The following is a 23,815-nucleotide window of genomic DNA, read 5'->3' as shown; positions in this document are numbered from 1 at the left end:
CTTTTGTCCTGTGCTAAATTTGAAGGTTCACAGAAATGTTGGGTAGCCCTGAGGCATATGCATCAATAATGAAGGTCTAAGAGAGATTTTCTAAATGTTTTAAGGTCCTTCTTTTACAATCAGTGTATTTGGTGATAATTGAAAACCTAGAATAATGTCGCTCTGGCTCCTACTACTGTATGTGGAATTGCTTGTACTGGGTGGTACAGTAAAACTAATTGGTTTTTCTTCTCTTACAATTCTCACTGACAGGATTTCTCAGACGTGCTTGGTATGTTAAAAAAGCAGCTGACTAATAAATAATAGCAATAATAGTCTATTTATTTGTGCCTTTGTAGTAGAATGATAAATAGCCTCTGTGCTGTGATTTTAGTGGTAGCTGACAAAGGGCAATGAACTATATCTCTGAATACCCCCTTCTGTTAGTTTCAATACAATGTGATATCTGTGCTAGTATCTAGACAGCAAGCAAGAAGATAATAAATGCAATGTGTCTCTGGACAGCATACTTGAATTCTTCTAATGTTTACCCCAACAACAATGTAAAAGTATGAGGTGAGATGTTTCTAAAACACTCATGGCTTTTCTATGGCCATGAGTGAATTTTGCCTAATTCATTTTAATTCTGGCAGGTGGAAATTACTTCTCAGCATCTCATGAGATGCTGGAGAAAAAGGATATAATGCTGAAGAAAAATATCACTTACTGTGCAGTTATAAACATATCTACAAAGAAGTATAATCAATTTGGGATCTCAATACCTTAAGGAATGCTTCATCCCATATTTATGTATTCAGGCATTTCTTGCTCCATCTGCAATGGATCTCAGGGGAGTGTACATAAAATTATAAAAACACATACAAAATAATGGCAACAATAATGTTAGAAGAAGAGGGATAAAATTATCCAAACAGCAACAAACCAAGCAATCAAAAATTTAAGAATGTGTCTTGATATTCTAACATTTCCCCCCAATACCAACATCTCTCTCAAAAGGGCTACTCTGTGCACTTGAGAATGAACATCCTCTCCCTATTCTGCATCAGGCAACTGCAGTGCACTTTCTACTGTGTCTCCAGTGATTTCCTGTTCAATTTTCCCTACATATCTGCTATACCTGCCAAGGAGAGCATAACTGCAAAAAGGTCCTTATCCCTTGTAGTCATCTTCCAGACTTCAGATTTAATGGGTGTTGAAAGAAGGCCCTCAGTTAGTGTTCTTTGGGCACAAGTAAAGACAGGGCCTCCTTTGAAGAAGGGCCCTGACTTTGGAATACCCTTATAACTGATTCTGACTCTTCTTTTTGGTACTAAATTAAAACATCCCTGTTTGCTGGGAGATTTTAAACTTTAAAATAGTATTTTTTTCTCCTTTCAGAAATTTATTATGGCTCTTGCCAGAAATATCTCCACGCGCATGTGGCTCTTGATATTTTCAAGTTTGTTTTATTTACTTCAGTGGAGACACAAACATGAATGGCTATGCATGCATGTATCCATTGTTGTATGTCATGGGTAGCTAGTCTGGTTGTAGATAATCTGCCATCAGTGAAATGCAATGGAAGAAACTTCTGTAGTGGGATCTTACCCAAGGAAGCTTACAATAGATTTTTTTTAAAAAAAAGTCTTTAAAAATTCTCAAGATGTTCTTGTTTATCAACATGCTGTGGATTTCTGGGTAAGCGTCCATTAAAAGAAAGAGTGCTGCCAGTGTGCTATATCCCAAAAGTATCCTAAAAGATTATAGAACAGCATCTTTATCATTTAGAAACTGAGATATGTATACTCTGTTCTGGAAGAAATGTTCCTTCTTGAATCACAGTGAACAGTCTTCTTTTGGGTAGAAGGAATGCCAGTGAGTATTTATTGCTATATATCTTGAGATGTGGTGTCTGTATATCTGCATAACAGCTTGCCTATAAAAATATATGGGTACGTACATAGGATCTAGGTGAGGAAGCATATTAGAACATATTGTGTTCTCAGTGTGTTGCTAGCTTCCTATTGTTTGTAATTTGTAGCTTAATTACAAAAGTTTTATCTGATGCTTGTTGTAAACTATTTCTGGAAATACATCAAAATCACAATACAACAGACACTTGAATTGAATACTTTAAATAAGTATAAACAGAGAGTCCTTTTGGAACAGGCAAAGACTCCATAGGTTGTGGTGTGATGTTTCTAGTAATGGTCATGTAGCTATCTGTATGAAAACAAATTGAAATTGTGGGGCAGACTTTTTTTTTAAAAAAAATCATATGAAAAACAGTGATAGGCTTTTAAAGAGACTGTATTTACTCATAATGTGTACTATAATTATTTTTAATGTAAACATCAGAAGTTATTAATTTTGTAGAAGCTCATTCTAATTAGGAAGTTGCTAGTGCTATGTTTGTTTAAATGTGACTGCTTTTGAGCAGTGTTAATATCATATAATTTGTGAAACACTGACACTTCAGTGTTTAAAAGTTTGCTGTAAACCTTTCCTTATTATTCAGATATTATTTGTTTGTTTTACTGCTTGTCCAGAACCAAATCCTGGATCATACAGCTCTTCCCAGTCACTGACATGGCCCTGGCATTGAGCAGCAGCAGTTTGTAGTCTGATGTGATTCTAACTACAGCAGCCAGGAATCTGTTGGTTGGAAGGCAAACCAAAAGGAGAAACAGCCACAAGGCATCTTTCCCCACATCTCTTCCATTGGCTTGTTCACCATCATGCTTCCTTTTGCCCATTATGATTGAAATGGCAGGCTCCCCCATTTTCTGAACACATATTTGGCTGTCCTGAAATACAGAACAAACAGATTATCATTAACAAACGCACAACTCATTTTTGCCTGAAAAACTCCCAATACATAGCCAAAGCTGGCCTCATGGGATTCCACATGATAGGTGCTCAGTTGTCTTATTTTGAGAGTAAATATGCTGTTCTGGCAAAAGTTTGTCTAGTTCTGCTGTCCATTCCTTCTTGATTCAGTTGGCAAAGCGGAACACTGTTGTGCCCCAGGCTAAGAGCCACAAGGCAACAGCCCTTCAGTTCACACCAAGAGGCTGATTCCTCTGGCAGGATGCCTGCCTTAACAATGGTTGCAGGTTAAGCGTAACACTTGGCCAATATAGCATTCAGCAGTTTGCATCTCTCTCTGCCTCTTTCATGTTGGTTTTATATTGCTTTATAAATTAAATCATTTATAATTTTGGTATGGTTGTTATTTGGCATGAATTAGTAATTGGTTGACTGGCAGAACCCAAAGAGTGCTCAACAATGGCGCCTTTTCATCTTGGAGAGAAGTGACCAGTGGGGTGCCACAGGGTTCTGTCCTGGGCCCAGTGCTGTTCAACATCTTTTATCAATGGCTCGGATGACAGAATTGGGGGCATACCTATCAAATTTGCACATGACACCAAACTAGGAGGAGTAGCTAATACCCCAGAGGACAGGATCAAAATTCAAAATGACTTTAATAGATTAGAAAGCTGGGCCAAAGCAAACAAAATGAATTTCAACACAGAGAAATGTAAGGTACTGCACTTAGGGTGGAAAAATGAAATGCACAGATATAGGATGGGTGACACTTGGCTGAACAAGACTACGTGTGAAAGGGATCTAGGAGTCCAAGTAGACCACAAATTGAACATGAGTCAACAGTGCGATCCGGCAGCTAACAAGGTCAGTGAGATTTTAGGCTGCATCAATAGAAGTATAGTGTCTAGATCAAGGGAAGTAATAGTGCTACTCTATTCTGCTCTGGTCAGGCCCGACCTGGAGTACTGTGTCCAGTTTTGGGCACCACAATTTAAAAAGGATAGTGCCCAAAGGAGGGTGACTAAAATGGTGAAGAGTCTGGAAACCATGCCCTATAAGGAAAGACTCAGGGAGCTGGGGATGTTTGACCTGGAGAAGAGAAGGTTAAGAGGTGATATGATAGCCTTGTTTAAATACTTGAAGAGATGTCACATTGAGGAGGGAGCAAGCTTGTTTTCTGCTGCTCCAGAGAACAGGACCCGGAGCAATAGATGTAAGCTACAGGAAAAGAATTCCATCTCAACATTAGGAGGAACTTCCTGACAGTAAGGGCTGTTTGACAGTGGAACACACTCCCTTGGAGTATAATGGAGTCTCCTTCCTTAGAGGTCTTTAAACAGAGGCTGGATGGCCTTCTGTCGGGGATGCTTTGATTGAGATTTCCTGCATGGCAGGGGGTTGGACTGGATGGCCCTTGCAGTCTCTTCCAACACTATGATTCTATGATTCTATGGCATCAAATTGGCTATGATCCATGGTGACCTCCAATGAATGAGTGGCACCCAAGAGCCTCAGTTGCCATTAGCTTTTCTATGTCTTACCAACTCAGGGCTCTGGCTTTTCCCAGTGTCATAATCTTTTCCAGTGAGTCATATCTCATGACATTCCCAAAGTACAATAGCATCAGTTTAGTCATCTTGTTTTCTAAGGAGAGTTCAGGCTTAATTTGCTCTTGGACTGATTTGTTTGTCTCTTTGGCAGTCCAGGATATCTGTAGAACTCTCCTCCAGCACCATATTTCAAATTTATAATATTATTTGTTAATTTGTTAGCAATAAACCATAGAACAGTATGTATTGTCAATTCTACTTGACTTAGTTTTGGGTGAATTCCTCCCACACCATCACTAAAAGCAGTTCAGGCTTTTTTGTTGAGTAACTTTTACAGGGGTGAATGATTTGAAGTACTCGTTCTTTGCTCTATGATTTTCCTATTCTTCTGTAGTATTTCAATCAATCCTTTTTTGTTTAATTCCAATTGCATGGATGGATGGTTTAATTTCTGGTTGTCATATATTCAAAAAGGTTTTGTTGTTTTAATATTTTTAGCAACATGCTTACAAATTTAGAGTGTTTTGCAATATATGGATGTACCAAAGTGAATTGTCACTGATTTTAGCCTTAAATATGAAAAGAACTGAAAGATGAATATTAATAGCAAAACAGGAAAAAGCAGCAATACTGGCCTAAGTTACTATCTGGAGGAAAAATGTCTTCAGTACTGACAACAGTTCTTTTTGAGGAAAGAGGAGAAACTCAAAATCAATTTGATACATTTATTTCTCCCCCCCCCCTCTCTAATTTGGGCATTCTGATGCAGAAAACCTTCTGCAAGTGCTTTCCCATTCACTTTCATGGAGAAAGTAATACCTTCCAGTTGAAATGAAAACTTAATAAGATGTAATATTCAGCAGTGGCTATAAACATCTAAGATCATGGGCCCGAACAGACAGGCCAAAATAAAGCTGTTTCAGGTCACTTTGGAGGTATGCTTTTTAAATGATGGACTCATCTTAAGAGGCGAGAAGTTGCACCAAAGCTGTGCTCCAGTCCTTAGGACTAGTGCATGGCTTTGGTGTTGCTTCCGGCTTCTTAGGATGCATGCATCATTTAAACAGCATACCTCCAAAGTGACCCGAAGCAGTTTATTTTGGCCTGTCTGTTCAGGCCCTCATGTTTCACAATATCCACTACTTTTCCATCAAAGATTTTCAGTCTTAAGTTATCAACAACATTTTCAATATGGCTAATGTTAAGAGGGGAAAGGAAGGGAGAGTTAAACAATCACAGAATAGGTATGAATATTACTGTAATGTAGAAATCTGATGGTATTGGAGATAAAGTGCCACAGTTTGACTTGAGATCCAGTATGATTCAGTGGTTTGAGTATTGAACCTTCAGAAGAATAGGGATCAAATTTGTCCTTAAACATGGAAATCTACTGGGTGATCTTGGAGAGGGAACACTTTCTCAGCCTTAGAGGAAAGCAGTGCCTGAATAATTGGTATTGGATGTCACATTGTTGTAAAAAAAAAAAAATACCCTCTAGGATAGGGTTGCAATAATTTGGAGTCAACTTGAAGGAATCTAACAATAAAAATAAGAGCCTGACTCTAAAACTTGATGTGGATTGGGACATGAGTATCTAAAGTAACTGATTCTTCTGAGTCAGTTCAATTTTATTTTCAGGTCATTTGCAGAAGTTGTCCTCTAAATAGTCCTACCATTCACAGACAGCCTTCTAGGTGTTGATACTATTGTCCTTTATTCTGTCCTTAAGAAGGGTGCCTGACATTTTTGATATCCTCTAGGTGTCAGTAAGTGAGCTTATTAATTTCACAATACTTAAAAAAAATTCAGTCTTTCAGCTCCTACATTTTAAAACTAAGTATATTCTTATGTTGTTACTGTTTTCTCTGACTTTTTCCCTCTGGTAGTAGGATTGATTTTTGTTTTTACCATTTTGTTTGCTTCTCTGGGAGTAAAAACAATGTTGTATGATATTGTCACAGGATTTGGACTTTCTTGGTATAAATTAACATTATAAGGCACCATGTACTCCAGATAATGAATGCAGGGAAATGGAGTGTGGTTCAACACTACATTTATTCAACCGTGGTTATGAGGTTTGTGATATTCACTGAAACATGGTCAAGCACGAGCATTTCTTTTTTTCAGGTGGCTGCAGAACAATAGGTTATGCCTGTGTGCAAAACTACAGGATCATATTGAACTAAAACATGTAAGGAATCCTAATAAATATTTTGAGTAGTTAAAAAAATGATGCTGTTGGAGCATCAGTTTAAAACTATGCACTTTTGAAGCCTACGTTTGCTATTAATTTTGCTGCTGCTGCTAGCTTTGCTTTTAACACCATCTGTTAATGCTTTGGTTTGAAGTTCTTAGAGATAAGGGAATGAATGGTTTGTTCTTTCACAGAGGTGCTTTTAAATATATTTGAAAAGGCTTTATATCAAATGCATAGCAGAAGTGCCTGGTATTATAACTGCTTTATGAGACGCATCATCTATTAACCTTGAGGTGCTGTTCATTAATTCTGCATAATAACAAGCTGACTGGGCAAATATGGGGACATAGTTTTGTTGGAATGAGTGGGAAAAGTCAGCTTAGCTCACCCAGTGGTGCTGCTGTATCTAAAAGTACCACACATGGCACTGCTAATATTTTTGCAGCTCATTGGAGTTAGAATGAAGGGTTCTGCTACGTAATTGTGAAAGGGATGTTCTTCTCTTCTCTCAGTAACTATTTTGAAGCAGTGTATTGATGAGATTCTCAAATCATAACTCCTTTGCTGATTAGCCTTTTTTCAAGTACAGATTAATTAATTTTAAGTGGACTGCTTTTCAAAGTGAACAACACATGTTACATTTGTGTTGGGTGATTTTAAGAACATAGTTCTTTAGTACATTTCCCCTCAGGCACATCATGTGAAAATGGTTGGAGCCTCTCCATCTTAGTTTATTCCTTCAAACATAAATAACATTACTATTTATTAAGTCTTTGGTAGCAGCTCTTCAGGTCTCTGGTATAGGTCCTTCTTCAGCCCTGAATCCTCTTAAATTGAGATATGAAGCACTAGAACTGGCCTTCTGTGTGCAAAGCATATGCCTTTTACTCAGACTGGAGTATCTACGCAAGTAGTCTTTGTATATATTGTGTAGCCCTGTCTCCTTCAAACCAGACACGGAAATGTAGCAGCCTCCCCTAATTTTTAGTTGTTCCATTTTGCTATCTCTTGAATTCTATATCTAAGAGCTATTGGTCATTGTATTGCAATGAATAATATTGCTCAATTGTAGCATATTAGAAGTCAGGAGGAAAAAACAAATCACAGTTTCTGGTGAAAATGTAAGTGGATGCTTGTAAATAGGTGTGTGTATGTGTGTATGAAGCTGGGTGCCTATGTTTAGAGGCTTTAGGATGCTATTAAAAATACAACGTGCACTGACTGTGAACCCAAGGCAGTCATATATTCTCATATATGTTTTTGTATCTGACAGGACTTTCTATAAAGCTTTCAAGTTTGGAAAATATAATATAGTTAATTTACATGTGTAATCAAAGCTCATTTTTCAAATATTTCTTAAATATTTCTAAAACAAATGTTTCAAATATTTGTTAACATCAGCTATTCTTGCTGTGCTCTTTGGCACGTTACAGACCGCTGGATTGCGGCGGTATGGCTCCGCCTCCGCTTGCAGCGTTCGGGAGCCGCAGCAGCCATACCGCGCGGCTCCCGGACGCTCCGCGGAAGGAGTACGGAAATCGCGCTCCTTCCTGGGCCCCGGAAGAGACGCCGCGAGGTGCTAATTGCGCACACGTGGCGTCACTTCCGGGGCGCGACGTGCGGATGCACAGCGTTCACTACGTCAATATGGTGGCAGCCATGTGGAATGGCCACTGCCATTTGTCACGGACTCTGTGATAGGGTTAGAGGCGTCTGGAAGAGACGCCCCTTCTTCAAACTGTAGCCCGCCTTTAAATATCTTTTGTTGAAGAGGATCCTCCCAAGACTTAATTCAAGATGATGATGATCATGATGATAATGATAGAACCTGAATATTAACAATGACACCATATGTTAAACCTTCCCTTAAAGATGCTACAGGGAGAGGGAATACTTTTCCCCTGCTTCTTCTCACCAGTTTGTTGCTGGAGCACATTGAAAAATAATGCAGAGGCCCAGCCAGTCAGCCTTTACCTTGGTAAAGTACTGTACTGAGAAGATATAATTGTTAACATATATTTCTAAAAGGCAAGAGTCAATCATTATTCACAGTGGTTCTGTGCAGACATCATACCCTACCATGGTTAAGGAGACTTAACTATGATGTCAAGAACTGGAAACTGTTTTTAGCAGCTGGCAAATGTGAATCAGAAACTATAGGTTGACAGTGACACTTCAGTTGTTTCCAAATGGACTTTTTCCAATATGTCATAGAGGGGGTATCCTGAATTTTTGCAAACTTCCTTTATCCTTTTTAAATATGCTGCATTAATGACAATTAATTAATTAATAGAAAGAAGATGCAGTTTTATATCCTTGTCCATCATTAGTAAATATAGTGCTTTGCACCACAGCATTCAATAGCTAGCTAGAGAAATACAGCGAAACATCTCCCAGTGAGAAAAGGTGCAAGCTGTGAAGATTTAATGGATAATAGGCCTGTGTTTAATTAACAGTTGGAAATGTTAAAATATTTAATGAAAAGCCAATGTTAAAGAAATGTTAAATGAAATATTAAATATACCTGAATACTGGTCAGAATCTGATAGGCACATCTTCAGTGCATAGCCCATGCTGTTGATGCTGTTGTCATTGTCATTGTGTGCCTTCAAATCATTTCTAACTTACAGCAACTGTAGCATGAACCTATGATGGATTTTCTGAGGCTGAGAGTGTATGATTCTCAATGGGTTTTCATGACCAGACAATGAATTGAACCTTGGTTTCCTGAGTTATAGTCCAACATGCAAACCATTACACCATGCTTGTTCTTTGCATAGCCCCATGCATGTTGCTAATTAATTTATCTTGCAAATTGCCTTTACTGTTATAGTTCACTGTGATATATCTGTATCTTTTGCTCTTAAGACATTTACCGAATGTCTTCGGTAACAGTTGCCGAAAAGTGAACAGTAACTTGGCTGCAGTATTTAAATGACTAATTGAATAAAAACAATGAACTGTCAATTTCCATGTCCATTGAACAGTAGACTTAAAAAAAACCCAACTATTTTTTTAAACCAAACACTATATATTCTTACCTACTAGAAAGCTGATTCTGGGAATAGTGGTTTTGGAATTTGGTGGGTTTGGAAACACCCAGATCATGTCCACGTGGAGGAAAAGAAATGTTCCTGCTCTGTTCCCACACTGACCTCTTTAGGTTATGATCAGGGCCAAAACCGTTGGATCATGGGTCCAATTCATGATCTAGGTTGATTCTCCGAAATAAAGAAAGTCCCTTGTTTGCTCTAGAGTCCTAGAGAATCACCTGAGCATGGGGACTGCATGTTGATGTTGGGATGGAAAGAGAAGCATCAGTGGGTGGATGGAAGAGATCAGGAGGAAGTACCTTGGGCCAAGCAAGCCAATGACTTTTTTCTCACCCAGAAATTCCAACTCCCACCACAACCCTCTCACTAGTTCACATGTTTCCTCCAGCACATATTGCATTTTAACAAGACCAGGCCAGAATGGCAGGAGAGAGTGTGTGGACAGTATTGCTGGTTTCAGGCTGTTGTGGTTGCTGGTTCTGAGAACAGTTCAATCTCCTTGTAAAGCTAATAGTAAAGTGGGTCTTCCCAACACTGCAGACATGGCCTCAGTTGATCAACTAAGAAACTAGAAGTGCACCAGATACCTCTTTCTGCTATGATTTCTTTATATTTTTTAATATTTTGTTTGTATGTGTGTATGAAGCTGGGTGCCTGAGTTTAGAGGCTTAAGGATGCTATTAAAAATACAATGTGCACTGACTGTGAACCCAAGGCAGTCATATGTTCTCATATATGTTTTTGTATCTGACAGGACTTTCTATAAAGCTTTCAAGTTTGGAAAATATAATATAGTTAATTTACATGTGCAATCAAAGCTAATTTTTCAAATATTTCTTAAACTAAGAAACTAGAAGTGGACTAGATACCTCTTCCTGCTTTGATTTCTTTGTATTTTTAAAATATTTTGGGCCAGATGGCACATGGATGATCTGTCATGCCAAAAAATATCCCTGTGGACTTTCTGGGTTTGGCTACCCATTGGCTGCAGTGACTGTCAGTGGGTTTTCCTGGGATTTCAGGAAAGAATATTTACAAGCCGTAGCTCAAGACGCCAGGGGTTGAACCTGAGACATTTTTGCAGGCAATACATGTTCTTTACCAGTGAGCTGTGACATCTCTCCCTAAATCCAAGGGTAACCTTTGTACCCTACCATTTTTTAAAAAAAGAGTACAGTGGTACCTCGGGATACGAAATACCCAGGTTACAAAATTTCCGGGATACGAAAAAATCCCATTGGAAATAATTGTTCCGGGTTACGAATGTTTTTCGGGTTACGAAAAATTTTTTTTGGTGCTTTTCGGCGCTTTTTCGCACGAAACGCGGCTTTTCCCCATTAGCGCCTATGGCAATTCGGCTTACGAAGGCTTTTCGGGTTACGAAAGCGGCCGCGGAACGAATTAATTTCGTAACCCGAGGGAGCAGTGTATATATGTTGGTGTATTGAATTGTGAACTAAGACCTGTGTCTGAATGTAAGTACGTAAGCAGATGTGAGTAAACAAAAAACATCCATGGGATCCATGAGCTAGAGCAAAAGCAGTGGCTCAGTGGTCAAGATGCTGTTCAAGGCCCAGGCGCTGCATGAAGGAGTGAGCTCCTGTCAATTATACCAGCTTCTGCCAACCTAGCAGTTTGAAAACATGTAAAAGTGCAAATAGATAAATAGGTACCACTTCAGTGGGAAGGTAACAGCATTCTGTGCAGCCATGCTGGCCACATGATCACAGAGTTGTCTTTGACAATACTGATTCTTTGGCTTACTAGTGGAGATGAGCATCGCCCCCTTCAGTCGGATAAGACTAGACAATCTTGTCAAAGGAAATCCTTTATCTTACCTAAAATAACATTGTTAAAAAAAGTCTGCTTTTGTTTCTTCCAGGATAATTTATGAGGTTGGGCTTTATAAAACAGGAGTGAAAAACAGAAAAGATTTTTAAAAATACATTTTAGCCAGATTTTAAAGCCATAGAATCCATAGTTAAAGTCCCAAGGGGGAGATGGCAGGCCAGAAGAATCAGCTTGAGATGTGATGCTACTAGATTTCATCTCAAGGGAGATAGAAATAATTGATGTGGTCAGTCTCTATAAACAAAAGCTACATAATGAACTATCCATTGTCTTTAGTTGAAATAAATGGCTCCTTGGTTAGCATGTGGTGGAAGTACCAAGCAGTGTGGCAGCCTCCGCAGCAGCAAAATTAGTGAGGTGATCTAATAACAACTACCTCCAAACTATACCACATTCCTTTATAAGATGTTTAATAAAGTTCCTTAATGGCTTTGTAAGCCTTATGTTAGTAGTTTATGCTTGAGTAGATGTGAATAAAGCCCCCCAAATCTTTCTGAAAGCTTTACCATTAATAGAGAAATAGTCTCTTTTTGAATAGGAGAGAAAATAATGATTATCTTGTGGTTGCAAAAGAAGGGAAAGGAAGCTTTATAGACTTAAAATATGCAATCACTGTGCTGAAGCAATTGATTATTGTTTGCATCCAATGATTTTGCTTTCTTCTTTGACTAATTTGCTAATTGTTAATATTGTCCTAATGGGAAGCAGTGTGGTGTGTTTAATTGGTCTTCTTTTATTAAAAAAAAATTGAACCATTCTTCCATTAATTAAATATGAATGAGGGTTGTGAAATCAAGAGACATAATTAGTATGCCCTATACAGACCCACATAGTCATTTTGTCCTCTTTACTATTTTGTACATCATAATGATTTTAAAATAATACTCATCAAACATTGTAACCCCTGAAATGTAACATGCTCATCTGTAATCTCTTGTTAAACATTTCTTATCTCCTTAAAGAAGGACACTTGATGAGTTTTTTAACTGCTTACCACCCACACAATGACCTCTCACATACAAGTTCATTTCCCCTGACATTGAGCTATAGCTCTTTCCCCAAATTATACAGACATCTATTCATTTTTTAATGTTCTGCATACAATAATACCTCCACAGCCTGTATCAGAATGAAGGTAACACACATTGATGTTAGGTTCGGGGAACATGCCAAGCAAATTAAGGGTAGTGGAGGGGAGAGAGATGTGCTGGTCAATGTTAATAACCCTACCCAGTTAAACAAGCTTTCTTGGCTGATTTTTTTTCTTCTTTTCTTTCTTTACTAGCTAGCCTCAGATAACCCAAATCTGCCCAGATATACTAGCACAGCACATGGCACTTTCCTCACATGGGTAATATACTGTGTACTTCTGCTAGAAATTAATTATATTTAGCTTGTGTCTTTCCACTACAAACAATGCTCAGGATGAAGGACAGGTAAGGCTGTATACAAATGATTATTCTTGTTGCCATAGTCTCTCTAACTATGATCTTGACTGAGTAGTTTGGCAACCATACAAGTACAAGGCTGGTGAGTTAGCAAATAGACTTAATAGCTTCCACTGCCATCATCTAGCAGGGACGTAGCCAAGGGGGGGGGTTTCTTGGGGTCCGTACCCCCCCCTTCCATTAGAAAAATGAATGGTGTGTGCTGCTGTGCCGCCGCGCCCAAGCCCCATTATAATGGTAGCACTTAGTCTGGACCCCCCCTTCCTAAAATCCTGGCTACGTCCCTGCATCTAGCAGCAGTTGGGTTCCTAGTTTTTGCAAATAACATTATATTACACCTTCACCTCATGTGTCAGGAATTCAATATGGGAAAACAATAATAAAAGGTTAATTTTTCCTGAGGGGCAGTGGAAGAATTATTTTTCAAGTTTTGTTTTCACATTTTCTATTTGAGGCAAAGGTTGCACAAAAATATACTATGCATTTTTAAAAGGGAGAGGGGGGAAACTCAAATAAGTAGAGCTTTCCTGTAAAATAAACAAAATATTCTAAAATTTTCAAGGGATATTTTGGTATCAATTTTTAAAAAATATGTTCAAGGTAAACACAACTACTCTCAAAACTTTGAAGTACATTTTGGTGTAATAAAATCATTAATGTCCAAGGTGTCACAATACTATTTATTTTTGCCTGTAGTTAACTAACATGGATGCCACTTTTTGTATACTTGTACTTAAAGAACCCTCTGATAGTAGGCAAGTTTATACATACTATACATTGTGGTAAATTTATATTCCAAGAAAAGGAATGCTATTTTTGAAATCCTAAAGACATATACTCCTCAGGAAAGCTACTTTATGGTTGCATCCACACTGCAGAAATAATCCAATTTGCCATGGCTCAGTACTGTGGAATTCTGGGAGCTGTAGTTTTGTGAGACATTGAGCCTTCTCTAGAGCTCTGGGACCACAACAAACTATAGTTCCCAGAATTCCATAATATTGATCCATGTCAGTTAAAGTGATGTCAAACTGGATTTTTTCTGCAGTGCTGATGGACTCTGTATTTCTTCAGATTAGTTGTGTTCCTTGCCTAGCGTGGCCTGTCTGACATCTTTTTTACCTGATCCTTCTAGCACTGGTTTAGGAATTGTGAGTCCTTCGAGGTACTGAACTCCTCCTCTCAGCCTTCCTCACCATAAGTTCATACCCTCCAACATCTCACAGCTGAAAATTGTGTGGCCAGACAACAGTAGAGAATGGTCAAGATGGCCAGTTATTAATAAGGAAGAATATGCAACCCAGGAGAGGCTGAACTACTAGCAAGAAGATGCCATCCATTTCTCTCCTTTCTTGTCCCTGCTGCTAAATTAATTGAGTGCACAGTACAGATTGAGTTTCCCTTATCCAAAATGCTTGGATCCCCCCCCCCCCCCGGATTTCAGAATGTTTGCACATACATAATGTCCCTGTTAGTGCTCTTGGACATCTCAGCGGCTTTCGATACCATAGACCATGGTATCCTTCTGGGGCGCCTGGTAGAGGTGGGAATCGGGGGGCACTGCGCTCCAGTGGTTCCGTTCCTACCTCTCCGGGAGGTCCCAGATGGTGCAGCTGGGAGACGTGTGCTCCGACGAGAGGCCCCTTAAAACTGGGGTCCCTCAAGGAGCCATTCTGTCTCCCATGCTTTTTAACATTTACATGAAACCGCTGGGAGAGATCATCCGGAGACATGGGGCGCGGTGTTATCAGTACGCTGATGACACCCAAATAGTCTTCTCTATGTCTCCGACTGATGCAGTGACCGGGATTGGCGTCTCTCCTCTCGTGGCCTGTCTGGAGTCGGTAATGGGCTGGATGAGGGACAACAGACTCAGCCTGAATCCAGAGAAGACGGAAGTACTGGTGATAGGTTCCCCCGGTCCGGGGTTGGCAGTGGTTCCACCTGTCCTGAACGGAATCACGCTTTCCGTGAAGGACTCTGTACGCAGCTTGGGGGTGCTCCTGGACTCGTCGCTCCACCTTACATCTCAGGTGGATGCGACGGTCAGGAGCACCTGTTATCAGCTTCGGCTGATACGCCAGCTGCGTCCCTACCTTGACCGGGGAGACCTTGAAACTGTTGTACACGCCCTGGTAACCTCTCGTTTGGATTTCTGCAATGCGCTCTACATGGGGCAACCCTTGTACCATACCCGGAAGCTGCAACTTGTGCAGAATATGGCAGCCCGTCTGGTCACTGGCACTACCAGGGCCAGTCATATAACTCCAGTCCTTAAAGACTTACATTGGCTGCCTATTCGCTTCCGGGCGCAATACAAGGTGTTGGTTATTACCTATAAAGCCCTAAATGGCTTGGGCCCAGGGTACCTGGAGGACCGCCTCTCTCCGTACAATCCGCCCCGCGCACTTCGATCTTCAGGGCAGCTATTGTTAAGAGTTCCAGAGGTGAAATATAACTCCACCTCTAGGAGGGCTTTCTCCATCTCAGCCCCCAACCTCTGGAACGCGCTGCCCTTTGAGCTCCGCTCAGCCACCTCCCTACCTCAATTCAGGAAGGGGTTAAAAACCCACTTCTTCGAACAAGCTTACCCAGACCAGTAATTCTTCCCCCCCCCATGTCATGTCAGCATTTTTTTTTGCCAACATGTTATCTCTATTATTTTTATTGAACTGTTTTTTACTGTTTTTAATGTATTCTATTGATCTGTATAATTGTATTTTTACCTCTTGTTGTTCACCGCCCTGATTTCTTAGAAGGGCGGTATATAAATAAAATTTTATTATTATTATTATTATATCTTGGAAATGGGACCCAACCCAAGTCCCAACAAATTAATGACAGGAAATTCATATATGTTTCATATACACCTTACACACACAGCCTGGACAATTTTGGATGTTGGAGTAATTTGGATTTCAAAATTCAGGATAAAGGATACTCAACCTGTGTTTTAAGATTGTGAACTCAGTTTGCAACAATTGAAGTAAGATGAGGATGAAGAGGAAAGAGTAAGAGTAGGAGTTGGGAGACATTTTAAAATCATCTGAAAAAATGGGAAAACAGGATTAACTGTCAAACTGCGACATCTGGATGGCATGTAAACTATGCTGGCTAGCACTGAAGAGAGGTGCAGTTCTCCAACCTCTGGAGGACCACATCATCTCCATCCCTGCATTAGAACTATAGTGCCCTTTATCTCACTGTTCAACCATTCCCCAGGGCTGGAACACACTACAGGGTTTCAGAAGCACTGTTGCAAGTCCCACTTTATGCAGTCATATTGAACATAGGGTATCAAACCAGCTCCTGGTGGGCAATGTGAAGATACTGTGGGGCAAAATATCCTCAGTGCCTAAAAACATGTGTAAAACCAAAATCTTACCATTTCAACTAGGAAGTTGTCCCGAAGGAATTGGCACATTGTGCAGACAGAAAATGCAATTTAAAATGGATATCATTTGACCTTGTCTCTTCCCAGAGCTCTCTTCTTCATACATCTGGTAGTACAAATGGCATCTGTACAAAGATTAGTATGACAGTATTGCATTCATAGTTAATATAATAGAAAATTAGTCCTGGTATTGTTCAGTCTATAAATTCTGAATAGCAATTAATCTTCACATATATAACTTTTTTGTTCATCATTATGTAGCTGTCATTTGCCAATTTTGTATTTTATACCTATTTAGTTCTTAATGGCTCCTTGTAGGTTTTATGTTTTTATCAAAGATAAGCAAACTAAGATTAGAACATATCTGCATGGAATAAACATAATAAATTCCCCTAAATCCATTCAGTGTTTAGTATAAAAATGGTAAAATACCAAGCAAAACTAAAATGAATTGTAATAAGAAAAAATGCAGATATTAAGAAATATGCCTTAATGTTGCAAATACATGAGCCATGAAAGGTCAGTAAATGGAAAAGAGGTCTTTAATGGCTGAAAACAGTAATTTATTGACAAAAGAAGTGGAATATTAAATAAGCCATTTGATTCTGTGTTCACAAGAATGGGCATAGAATGGATTCTTCTTTTTTAAAGCTCCTCCTACAGAACGAAGAAGAATGCTTGAAACAAGTTCAAGGCAGAATGAATAATTTTGTAATTAATTAATTAATTAATTATATTTGTTTTTATATTTTTATATTATACCCCATGTTTTTCCCAGAACTGACACTGCAGTTGGGTTACAAAAATTAAAAAAAGATATAAGTAAAAACTATTTCATCATATGGTTGTGAAAGTTGAGCAGTGTAGAACAGCTGACAGAAGGAGAATCAATTCATTAGGGCGCTGTTTCCTTGGGCTGAATAAACTAGCCTTCTACTGATGCTCTTGGAAGAGTATTTGGATGATGCAGGACCCAATCCCTGAGTGACATGAACAGACCGGAGAACATCCAGCTCATTCAGTGCCACACCTGGGATATACTCCTCTTAATATGGTATAAAAGACCGCTGGAAAGCGGTGGTCTGGGGGCAATTTTAGGGCTCAGGATTGCGGAAAGACCGCATGTTCCCAAGCCCTACTGTGCAGTGGTGGCGCCATCATGGCGAGGCCCCATCTGTATGGGGTCCGCCATGATGATGCAAATGCAGTGCAGCATCTAAATATCATGCCACTGCACGTGTATCGTCACTGTGTGTGAGTGCGATGGCGCCCACTGCACAGACTAAAAAGAACCTACTTTCAGTGGGTTCTTTTTAGACCTGATGCAAGCTGCAGTGTTTGGTTGGAGCAGCCTCCATCAGGAGTAAAGATGGGCGGCTCCAGCCTGCCCTTTTAGGGCGGTCTGTCAAGCCCCAAAATTCCCTGTTTGCTCCATATCTTCCTAGAAGATTCAGAGCCCTCCATTCTGATCCAGGCAGCTGTTTAAAACATGTGCTGCTGTTCTGCCTGACATGTTTGCCGCTGTTGTGTGCCATACCTCTGAGGTCAGAATAAGGTGCCCAAACATGTGATCATCCCTGGTTGCCTAGTTGGGACCTCAGAGCGAAGCGACCCATAGCAGCAGTGGGCGCATGTGCGAACAGTCTTCTCACATTGGAACAGAGGTTCTCTGCTTCTTGTGCCCCTTACAAGCCAGAATTGCAAACCAAGGTTTGTTCTTTGTTTAATATTCCTGACATTTTTGGAAACCAGAAGCCAGTGGTAACTGGTTTGGATGACACAGCAAGTTCCTTCTTCCTGGTTAGTTTAGCCATTCCAGTTGTTAAGAGGATCCATGCCAGAACAAAAGTAGGTTCTGTACCAGTATGTAACTTCTGGACCATAAGCTAGGACTCTCCAGAATACTGATTTATCCTGCTGTATAAACACAGTTGTTGAGACCTATGGTAGTTTAGTTATCTGAAAAAGTTATGACCCACCTTTCTGTAAATCACTCATAGAATAACTGTGTATATAATCCAACCTATCAGATGGATCACTTTTTTTTTTAAAAAAAATTCATAACCAGTTATTTACAAATATTATATCTACTGTGTCAGGATTCAGATTTACACAAATAATCCTCCTGTAGTTATAACTCGATTATTATAATGGTCATATATCAGTTCCAATACCTTGTCTTATTTATATGATTACAATATCAGCAGGAATTATACTTCTAGTCTTACTTCTCCCATTCTGTGCTGAAAATGTAAATTCATTTGCTGAGTCACACTTTGCATAGCTAACTGAAAGAATCACGTCAAAGCCATCTGCAGGATGCAGCAGCAAATATGTAAAATGCATACAGTAGGTACCGTATTTTCCTGCGCCCAGAAAAATCTTCCCCAAAGTTGGGGGTCGTCTTGTACTCTGGAAAGCCCCTGGGTCCTAAAGAGAGCCCTCGGCAGGGAAGGCTTCTCTCAAAGGCAAAGGAGCATCCTCCTCCGTTCTCTCCTCCTTTGCTTTTCCCCTCCTTCCTTCCCTTTTTCTTCCTTTTCTTCTCTTCCTTCCTTGCTCCCTCCCCTGCCTTCCCTTCCTGTCCTCCTTTTCCAAGCTGCAGACAGCAAAAGGTCTCTCTCCCTTCCCTCCTGATTCGCAGTCTTGTCAATGTGGTGACTTTCACACAAAAATGGAGGTTTTAAAAAGCTTTGGGTGTGATTTTGGTGCCTGGCTCTACAGTATTTCAGGGCAGATTTGGTGACTTGCCCATTTTGGCTCCAGCCCTGACTCAGAGCAAGGCTGCTGGCTACAGAGCAACCAATCCTTTGGAGTCACACACTCACAGTTTTCAGCCAATCAGAGAGAGGGCTGGAGAGTGATCGCCACCCCACCCTCAGAAAAGGGTCTCTCTCTCTCTCTCTCTCTCTCTCTTAGCCCCTGAGTCCCTCTGAGAGCCAGGCTACAGAGCAACCAATCCTGTTTGGATGGAGTCACACTAACAGCCAATCAGAGAGAGGACAGTGGTTGCCCCCCCCCGCCCTCACAAACTACAACTCCCAGGATTCCCTGGTTTTTCAAGGGAATTGCCTCCATGCTTCCAGATCCCAGCCCCAGAGATAGAGTCTACAGTATATCAGTGTTGCCAATTTAAGTCCACTTCTGCAGGTGCATTTGGATTTAACAATGATAACAATAATGGTGATGATGAGGATAGAGAGAGAGATCTTGTAGCACCTTTGAGACTCACTGAAAGAAAAGTTGGCAGCTTTCCTAGACTTAAGCGTACTTCCTCAGATGCATGGGAATTGTAGTTCATTGTGGCACCAGAGCTCTTTCTCACAAAACTACAATTCCCAGGGTTCCCTAGCACTGAGCCAGGACAGTTAAAGCAGCTCAAACTGGATTATTTCTGCAGTATGGATTGGACCTTGAGCATTTTTAATAACTAAGGTTCAAAACACACTGCAGAAATAATCCAGTTTGTGACCACTTTAACTCTCCTGGCTCAGTGCTAGGGAATCCTGGGAATTATAGTTTGTTGTGGCACCAGAGCTCTTTCTGATAGAGAAGGCTCAATGTCTCACAAAACTACCATTCCCAGGGTTCCCTAGCACTGAACCAGGGCAGTTAAAGCAGTCTCAAACTGGATTATTTCTGAAGTGTGTCTTGGATCCAACTCGGGCTGCATCTTCACTCCAGAGACAATCCAGTTTCATACCATTTTAACTGCCATGGCCCAGTGCTATGAAATCCTGGGAATTGTAGTTTGTTGTCACACCAAAGTTTGCTGAGAGAGAAGGCTAAATATCTCAGAAAACTAGAATTCCCAGGATTCCATAGCACTGAGCCATGGCAATTAAAAGGGTGTCAAACTGGATTATTTCTGCAGTGCAGTTGCAGCCAAACAGGTTTCTATTTGGCACAAAGCTTCCTGGGCTTTGATTCCAATAGGAGCCACTTGAACTGCCACAGCTCCATCTATACAGAATCCCTGGGATTTGTAGTTTGGAACAGCCCCCCTGCATTCTTTGGGCAGAGAAGGCAAAAGACCTTATAAAACTACAGATTCTAGGATTCCAATAGGATGGAGCAGCGGCTCTTAAAGTGGTGTCAAACTGCATTAATTCTAAAGTGTAGATGCACCAAGAGGAAGGGCGGGTGGAGTTGTCGAGGCGGGTGAAATAATGTTGTGTGTGATGTTATTTCAAACGTGGAACAGACTCCTTCCTCAGAGTGTAGTGGAATCTCCCTCCTCTTCCCCTCCTTTTCTTCTTTCTCCTTCTCCTTTTTTCTCCTCCCCCCCTCTTTCTTCTCTGTTGCTGCTGCTGCTGCTGCTGCTGCTGTTGTTGTTGTTGTGTGCTTTCAGCTCCTTTCTGACTTATCCTGGAAGAGAGGGGTGGTCTTATACAGTGAGTATATCCCAAACACTCTATTTTAAGTTGTAAATTTGGGGGTCGTCTTATACGCCCAGTCGTCTTATATGCCGGAATATAGTACATAAAAAGCTTTTCATTGATTTCTGGAATGCTGGGATTTCTGCTTCTCTTTTTAAAAAAGAAAAGGTGGAAAGACTTACATTTTCATGGTGAATATAGAATTTCAGTTATAGCTCAGCTGTTTAGTGTTGGAAGGTTTTTCTGTGTCTTTTTGATTTTCAAAGTGTCTTCTAAACACAGACTGCCTATCTTTCTTAGTCCATCACTAGGTTTGTAGGTTCCAAAGGAAAATATACAGTAGTCTGATTCTAGGAGATGAGTTTTCAAATCCCTGATGACCTGTGGAAACTCACTGGCTGACCTTGGACAAATCACACTCTCTGAGTATTAAAGGAAGGCAGTGGCAAGCCGCCTTGAATAACTGTTGCCAAGAAAATCCTAGGATGGGGTTGGCATAAATGAGTTGACTTGAAGGTACAAAGTAGCAATGACATGTATATGGTGATACATATTTATAGTATGTGTGGTGTAGTCGTTTGAGTGTTGGACTATGACTCTGGAGACCAGGGTTTGATTCCCAGCTCGGCAAAGTAACATACTCTCAGCCTCAGGGAAAGGCAACGACAAACCTCCTCTGAACAGATCTTGCCAAGAAAACCCCATGATTAAGTTTGTCTGCCTGTCACCATAAGTTGGAAACAACTTGAAGTCACACAGCAACAACAACTGTGTATGTATCTTTATCTATGCTCCATATAGAAATGTGTAAACCAGGGTACATTTACTACCAGACTATTTTAGAATACAGACTATACAGTATTTGGAAACAGCAGTGGAGCAAATTACCAGGTCTCTACTTTCAATGTTATTTGGGAAGAAGAGGCCAAAGGAGGCAAATGCACCCTAGTAAATGCATTGTGAATAAGTGGAAACCCTTTCTCTTGGGAAGTGTTTGAACCCCAGCATGTTTCTCTCTAGAGAATTCATTGGAGGCAGAGAAGGGTGTTTTGCTTATACAGTGAAAATAAATAAATGCTATCAAAATAGAATTTGTAAAATGTTGTTATTCTTGATCAAAACTTTGTACTGTTATTTCTTTGGAGCACCATCTTTCCCAAGCACCACTCAAAGTGCATGTAATTAAGCATTTTTCATGGAAAAGAAAACTCCATCTGCCAAAAGTCATCCTCTCTGCCTGGAATTTTATGTCCCCCCTTCCTCATTTTCAATTATGGCATCTCATGTCTCAAGACAGTTTAAGAACTTAGGATATAACGTGTCAAGCAGAGTTTTCATGGCAGAGTTGAGTCAGGAGTGTACCTATGGGGGGAATGAGAACATTTGCCCTCCAAATGAGAATTTTACCCCCAAATGAAATTTTCCTTCAGTCCCCAAATTTCTTGCATTGCAGAGAATGAAAGACTGAAAGTCATTCACATCTAGAACTTTTATATTTGCTATGTTTGCATTCCTTTAGTAACATTTCTTACCAGTTTGCTTTGGATACTTAAACTATTTCTAAATCCTTGACTACAGTTTGAACTTACCGCAATGCTAGAAATTTCAGAACTGAAGGAAAATTTCATTGTCAGTGGCCTCATTTTGTTCTCTGGGTAGAACCACAGGTATTTTACTACAAATAATCTTACTGTGTAGAGTGCATACTATTCTGCATGGTGTATAATATTGATCAGATTTTTCAGCCTCTATCTTAATTTGTTTTACTTTGGTTGGGATCATCATGCGTTTTCTGATTGTCTCTACTGTTTTTGAAATTGATAACAATGACATGTTTAATTTCCAAACAAAATCAGAGAACATAAAGAACTTGGGCGCGTTACAGACCACCCAAAAGCGGGTGGCCTGGCGCCAGCTCCATTAGCTACGCCGAGAAGCCCCAGCGGCCAGACTGTGAGGCTTCCCGGCGCAGCTAAAAAGGAGTGCCAAAATGACGCTCCTTTTTGGCTTCCAGAAGTGGCAGCACGAGGCGCGCACTTGCGGCGTCATTTCCGCCGCGCCACATCTGGACACTGTGCGTCCAAGACGTAAATATGGCAGTGCCCATGTGGACGGGTGCTGCCATTTAGTACGCGCTCCGCGCGTCCTAGGAAGAGGGGTGGTTAGGAAAGTGAGAACCTTCCTAACCCTAGGACGCACAGAGCACGTACTAAATGGCAGTGTGTAACCTGCCTTAGTTTTTATCCCCCCCCCCAATTTTGGCATTGTGTGTAGCTTACAATGTTTGATGGATTTGTGAACTGAAAGAGAGATTGTAAGCCACAACTGAAGTAGATAGGAAAAATGTGATTAATTATTATAATTTTCAGTCCTCAATATAGTCAGGCTATAATATTAGTAAAAATATAATTAGCATTCAAGTGTTTCACTAGCTATGATACATCTAATAGCAAACAGAGTTCAATAATGCCTAAATAAATGTAATATTATTCCATCACTTCCATCACGCAAGTGCCAACTAATGGCTGATGTTTGTGTCTAAAGCTATAGGAAATAAGCAATAATTAAATAGGTGGTTGATATAGTTTGTATATCACTTCAACAAGCTGTTTTCTTTTTATCGGCTGTCATCTTCATCAATTTCTTCACTCTCACCTTCTATTCTGACAGATTATCTCACACCATCTGCCAGTTCATATTTCTTTTCTCGTACTTTGTCACACTCCTCTATTTTCTTCCTTGGTGTCTGAGCTGATCTGTGTGTCTTTTGAGGCAGTTTGCCTTGATTCTCTCTTCTCCATGCTAGTGATCCCAGGTTTTTTTTCTAGCTATGCCACAGCCAGTTTCTTTACCTGATCAGCACTGAAAATGTGATCATTTCTATAAAGTACCAAAAGTTCCCGCATTCTTTCTTACCACTAACTATAAATTTTACTAAGTTAATATCTGTATATATTTAAAACAGGAAAAAGGGAGAGAAAAGAGACCATGGTTGCATTCAGTATATGTTTTTCTATTTCCTTATTAAGAGCTGCTGCAATATATATCAACAGACATACATATACCAGTAACAGATTGCTACACTATATAGCAGGTTGATACTTTAACTGTTGTGGTTCCATTTCATAGAATCCTGGG

This window comes from Sceloporus undulatus, chromosome 4 (genome assembly GCF_019175285.1).
Source record: "Sceloporus undulatus isolate JIND9_A2432 ecotype Alabama chromosome 4, SceUnd_v1.1, whole genome shotgun sequence".
In the NCBI taxonomy this organism is placed as follows: Eukaryota; Metazoa; Chordata; class Lepidosauria; order Squamata; family Phrynosomatidae; genus Sceloporus; species Sceloporus undulatus.
Note: the sequence above shows the minus strand (reverse complement) of the source record.